This window comes from Trematomus bernacchii, unplaced genomic scaffold (genome assembly GCF_902827165.1).
Source record: "Trematomus bernacchii unplaced genomic scaffold, fTreBer1.1, whole genome shotgun sequence".
Lineage (NCBI taxonomy): Eukaryota > Metazoa > Chordata > Actinopteri > Perciformes > Nototheniidae > Trematomus > Trematomus bernacchii.
In genome coordinates, this window is record NW_022987607.1 from 3,106,883 (window position 1) to 3,112,882 (window position 6,000).

Genomic DNA, 6,000 nt, shown 5'->3' on the forward strand with positions numbered 1-6,000 from the left:
ACGCAGAAGAAATAGAAATTAGAACTTTTCTAAATTCACTGGATTTACCGTCAATTGGCAGTTTACAAAATGATACATTAACAGCTGATATTACATAAAAAGAGGTGACAGATGCAATAAATACGTTAAGAAATCACAAGTCTCCAGGTAGCAATGGATACCCTGCAGAATGGTATCTGTTTAGAGAGGAAATGGCACCGATACTCCTGGCATCCTTCAATTGGACTCTCCAAAATAATAAGATGCCGCCATCATGGACTCAATCAATCATATCAGTCATTCCAAAACCGGGAAGGGATAAGGAATTCTGTGGGAACTATAGGCCTATTCCGATTTTAAATGTAGACTACAAAATCTATACAACCATTATTTCTAAACGATTGAGTACCTTCATAGACGATTTAATAGAAGACCACCAAACAGGATTTATGAGGGAACGTCAGACCCAGGGCAATATCAGGAGGACACTGCATATAGTAGAACAAGCAAAAAGGACAAAACAAGATACTTTATTGGTAAGCATAGACGCAGAAAAAGCATTCGATCGGGTGAATTGGGCTTTTCTGTATAACAGTGTTAGAACGACTCAATAATAAATCAATACAATGCATAAAAACACTGTATCAACGACCTACTGCTAGAATTAAAATAAATGGAAACTTATCTGATAGATTTGGCTTACAGAGATCGACTAGACAAGGTTGCTGCCTGTCGCCAGCTCTGTTTGCCCTATTCATTGAGCCTCTAAGCAATCCGCCAAAAAGAGGGAATTACAGTAGTGGTGGTGAATGGTAGTGAACACAAGGTGGGGCTATTTGCTGATGACGTAGTGGCATTCCTCGAGCAACCAAATACATCACTCCCAGTACTGATGAGGCTACTAGAATCATATGGTCATCTCTCAGGATATAAGATGAATGTCTCAAAAACACAGGTACTTGCTCTTCACTATACTCCATCAACAGAGATCAAATAATTGTTTAATTTTAATTCAAAAATTAATTAATTAAATATTTGGGGATTTACATCACTAAAGGAATTATTCAAAGCTAATTATGGCAAGTTCAATGAGGAGATTCAAAAAGATATAGACAGATGGTCTACTCTACCACTGGATTTTAGTTCCAGAATTGAGACAGTCAGGATGAATATATTACCCAAGCTTCTATACCTATTCCAGTCCCTACCAATAAAGGTTGCTCAAACTCAATTCACAAATTGGGATAGGATAATATCTAGGTTTATTTGGGGAGGTAAAAAACCCAGAGTCAGATATAAAACCCTCCAACTCCCAAAGGATAAAGGGGGTATGGGCCTCCCGAATCTGAAGGAATACTTCTATGCTGCCCAGTTGAGATACATAGTTTTAGAGGAAAAAAAATTAGGACTATATCTGTACTATATCAAGCACTAACAATGAACACATATTCAACCACGTATATAAAAGAAAAATGGGAATCAGAATTCAACACGAAAATAATGAATGGCAAAACATGTGGAGAATAAACCAATCATCCACCAGTTCGCGGATAAGGAGGGAGTTCTCTTGGAAAAATCTGATCCGTTTATTTACAACACCCAAGGTTAAAAACAGATACTCAAATGTTACCATGCTGGAGGGAATGTGGAACAGCAGAAGCAGATCACGTTTTGGGGAATGGTTCATACGTAGTACAAAAGATAATCGGATATAATTTCCCCAGGAGTTTTATGATTCTTTATTTGGGTAATTTTACGGAAAATGATATACAACCAAGAGATAGATGTTTAGTTAAAGTGTTGTTGATAGCCGGCAAGAAAGCCATCACAAGGAAATGGGGGCAAGTGGATATCCCTACCCAAGGACAATGGATGGAGATAGTAGAGGAAATCTACATAATGGAAAACTGACACATCGGTTGAGACTACGTCTACCAAAAATGGAAGACCAGTGGAAAGCATGGACATTATATAGAGAAGAAGACAAACACATTGGACAAGATAATCCAGGAAACCATTGAGATTTAAACTCCCGACAAGGGCTCTTTTGGACAGTCGTTTTTTTTTTATTTCATTTTTAAGTTGCCCGTTGCGCCTTAACATGTGGATGCAAATTAAAATTGTATTTTTGTAAGTCAAAGTGAAATGACAGTATGTACGTTTGGAATTCAGTGCAATTATTTTCAATAAAAACAAAGTAAAAAAAAGAGGTGTGTCCTGCGCAGTAGGGTGGTCCTTAGTACCATGTACATTTTCAAATTCATTCATTTTAAGCTCCAACCACCGGAATTTGTTATGATAGTCAAGAAAACTCTCCTGGTGAATTTTATTCAAATTCCAACAACATTTACCCCTCCCTCATCAACCTGGAAGTTTAGCCTCAGTTGCAGCACCGTGGCTGCTGGTGTGGCAGCCTAGGTCGATGAGGGAGGGGTACATGTTGTCAGATTGAGGAAAACATTCACCTGGAGAGTTTTCTTGACTAATAGAATGAATTATTGGGGGTTGGAGCTTAGACTTTCCCACTTTCAATTTTAAGGACCACCCTACTGCGCAGTGAGGTAATACCATTCAGCATTGATTTGGCGTGATACGGTCAAGTCACGTGACAGGAAACCTATATACATTTCATAATAATGTTGATATGAAATTAAAAAAGTAATACAATCAAATAAAAAGAGGGGTGACCTACTTATCCAGTGCATCACTACAATGCTGCAACAACAAAAAGACCGTTGATAACAATATTTGTTAAAAAAAGGACAATGGTTAAGTACCAATATTGACCACAATATTACCATTGTGGTCCAGGGAAGTTATATCTGATGGATAAGAGGTCAATGGGTCACATGACACTATTGCAATGTGACCCAGAGTGCGTCTCACTTCGGTTATTTTTCATTTCCTCGCTCCTCTGGCTCGGTATCACCGGAAGTTGATTTGTCTGCGCCATCTTGAGTAGCGTCCCAGTGGCCTTATTTTTGCCGGAGGACCGAGGATCGAGGAGTGATAACGGAGGAGCGATAATCGAGGAACTACCAGACCATCCTCCGGTGAAATCCTCAGACACTCGCCCCGCCCCCTTACTGTGTATCGCTCACTGATTGGACGATGCAGCGCATGCACTGATCTGGCTGCTGTCAGACGATCAGCTGTGCGGCGTCATCACAAACGGACGTCGCTTCACGTGACGCTCCGGAGGAAACGACGTCCCATTGCTCTTAAAACTCATTTCCCTGCTTCTCGTGGTTTCCTGGCGTCTCTCCATGCTTCCCTGGTGGGAGGGACTAGTCGCAGGGAAACGACGCAAGTGAGGGACGCAAGGAATCCATTTAACCGAAGTGAGATGCAGCTCCAGTGTTTAATAAAGAAAAATACTAAAATGTCATAATAATACTCATAAAATAAAGCACTTAATTCCAATTAAAAGGTGTGTGTCCAGTGTATTAATCCAATGTTGCATTTATTTGGAGTATCAAGGTCCCACAATAATGAAGCTATTGAAAATAATCAACAATTTTCATACATAAAAGTATTTATATTATACAAAGGAAGCATGGCATTTATAAAGTATACCAGATCGAATATAAATACAAGTCTGACATCTAGTGGTGAAAATGAAGAATGTTTTGAATGATGCAAAAAAGTGAACAATTTAAAAAGTATTACATAAAAAGCAAATATAATATTAATTAAATAAAAAATAAAAATACAGCATAAAATACATTTTTTGTTGAATATTATATGAACAAATTATTTTAAATAAATATATGTACATGTAGGTATTTCTTTGATCATTGTTTAGGAGGTCGACATGAAGCAGGAACCGTAACTTTGATGGTGAAGCTGACTGTGTAATCTTCCATCTGTTACCCCATGTCCTTCTCTACTTGTAGTAATAACACACACCTGCTATAAGGCAGGGTTTTCACATCCTATCAAGCCAGTGGCGAGAGAAAAAAGTTATTAGAATGGTCTATAATTATATTCATGTTTATTATCTTTACACTATTCTTTATAGAACTGTAGCTAATGATTGGTTTCTTTATTATTTACATTTAAAAATACGATTACTATATTAAATGTCATACTTAAGCCTTAATAGCTTGGCTTTACATTAAAAAAATGGGGTAAAGTGTACAAAAATATACGTTTTGAGAGGTTCTGGCTACAAATGTTTGGTTATTAATCTTGTATGAAAAGTGCTCGCTTTTTTTTTTGTGATCACATTTTTATTGAGATTAATACACAACATGTACAACAACATTTTTAAATAAAATAACTAGAAGTACATAAGAAAAGGACACAATTAGACAGCAGCAATTGCTTACAAAGCATACAATACGCGTTACGTGTTAATCGCCTTACAGACAGATGAAACCGTGATGCGCGACCTTGACGCGGACGCCCTCCAATCAGATCGCTTCATGTCACTTCCAGCCAGTCCAAGTAAACAACCTTCCCTCAGCCTCTCACAGCTGAGTGTAGGATGTTTACATGGACTGAGTCTGGATATTGAGGATATATATATAGGCCACAAAAACTTGCTTATACTATTAGTTCAACAACCTTCCTAGAAAATGAAATGAAGCGGCTCTTCCAGTTCTGTGCAGCTGGAGGCAGTCGGCAGCGGCAAACATCGGACTGAAAGCTCTGTGGATAAAAAGCTTCCAGTCGGGGATGTTTACAGCCCCAAACTACCTGGTAGATGTGTAACCTCAGGCACAGCAAGTCGAACAAGTTGACAGGTAATGATAAACCTAGTCAGCAGGACTCATAAGTTGAAGGTCCTCCCTCATCTTTTCTACAATATCAACTATGCTAAAAGCTTCTACCTGCAGGTGTATGGAAAATGTCCATTTGACTACACACGGAAGATAATCTAGTGTGAATCCAGATTCCAGCGTTGATTGCATTATCATCTGCAGTCTTGTGTTTTCCTAAAAAAAAAAACAGCAGAGGAAGAGAAGTTAGCCTGACCTCATTTCCATCAAACTGTGCACGTCTAACTGGGTTATCACACAGATGCTCAGGCCGACTCTCAATGACATCCACAGAACATATTCAAATGCAAGCTCACTGACAACAATGTATTACATCTAATAACATATGAGCAAGTGTGACACATTTCTATGTTTTAAAAAAAATGACTTTGTTTAGTTTTGCACTGCTTTGTGGAAAAGGCTAGCTTGGTGTGACACATCCACTTGAAGCATGGGATAAATGACCTTAGCTACAACATAGGTACATATTTATTATATAGTGTTGCAGTATAACGCTACTCTAATGAAGTAATACAGAAGGCCAGCTAACTTAATGTGTCCTATCCTGACTGCAACACTTAAAAAGCTTACTTAAACAGAAATGTAACCTTGAGAAATAAAACCACACATTGCCAGTGGTAAGAAAAAAGTAATTAGAATATAGTATATACTTACATTCATGTTCACTATCTTAAAACTAGGGCTGACTGTTTTCTTTATTATTTACATGTTCAAACACAATTACCATATGAAATGTCAAACTAAAGCACAAGACATCAAATATGTTGGTTTAACATCCATTATTATTTGCACTATTAGCTTAGTGTGGGTTAAATGACCGTAGCTATCAGTTAGGTTCATAGTTATGTAACAGTATTGCAGTATAACTGTACTCTAATGAAGTTACACAGCTGGGACACATCCACTGTTTCAAGGCCAGCTAACTTGTCCTATCCTGGCTGCAACACTTACAAAGCTAACTTAAACAGAGATATAACCTTGAATAACAAACCCCATATGCAGTAAGTGAACGTGTACCGCTAGCAAACCGCTCAAAGTAACTTGTCAGCCTGCCAAAGCAAACAATGTAATGTGCTAACAGTTAGCATTAGCTCCTAGTTAGCCAACGACCTAGGCTAGCTAGCTCGATGCTAGCTTCCGTTAGCTCCTCTGTGACCCTAACCTTCTGCTGCTGTGTTTTCCTTACCGGCGAATAAAAACGGTATTTCCAGGAGAGACATCCGGTCGACAGCTTCTT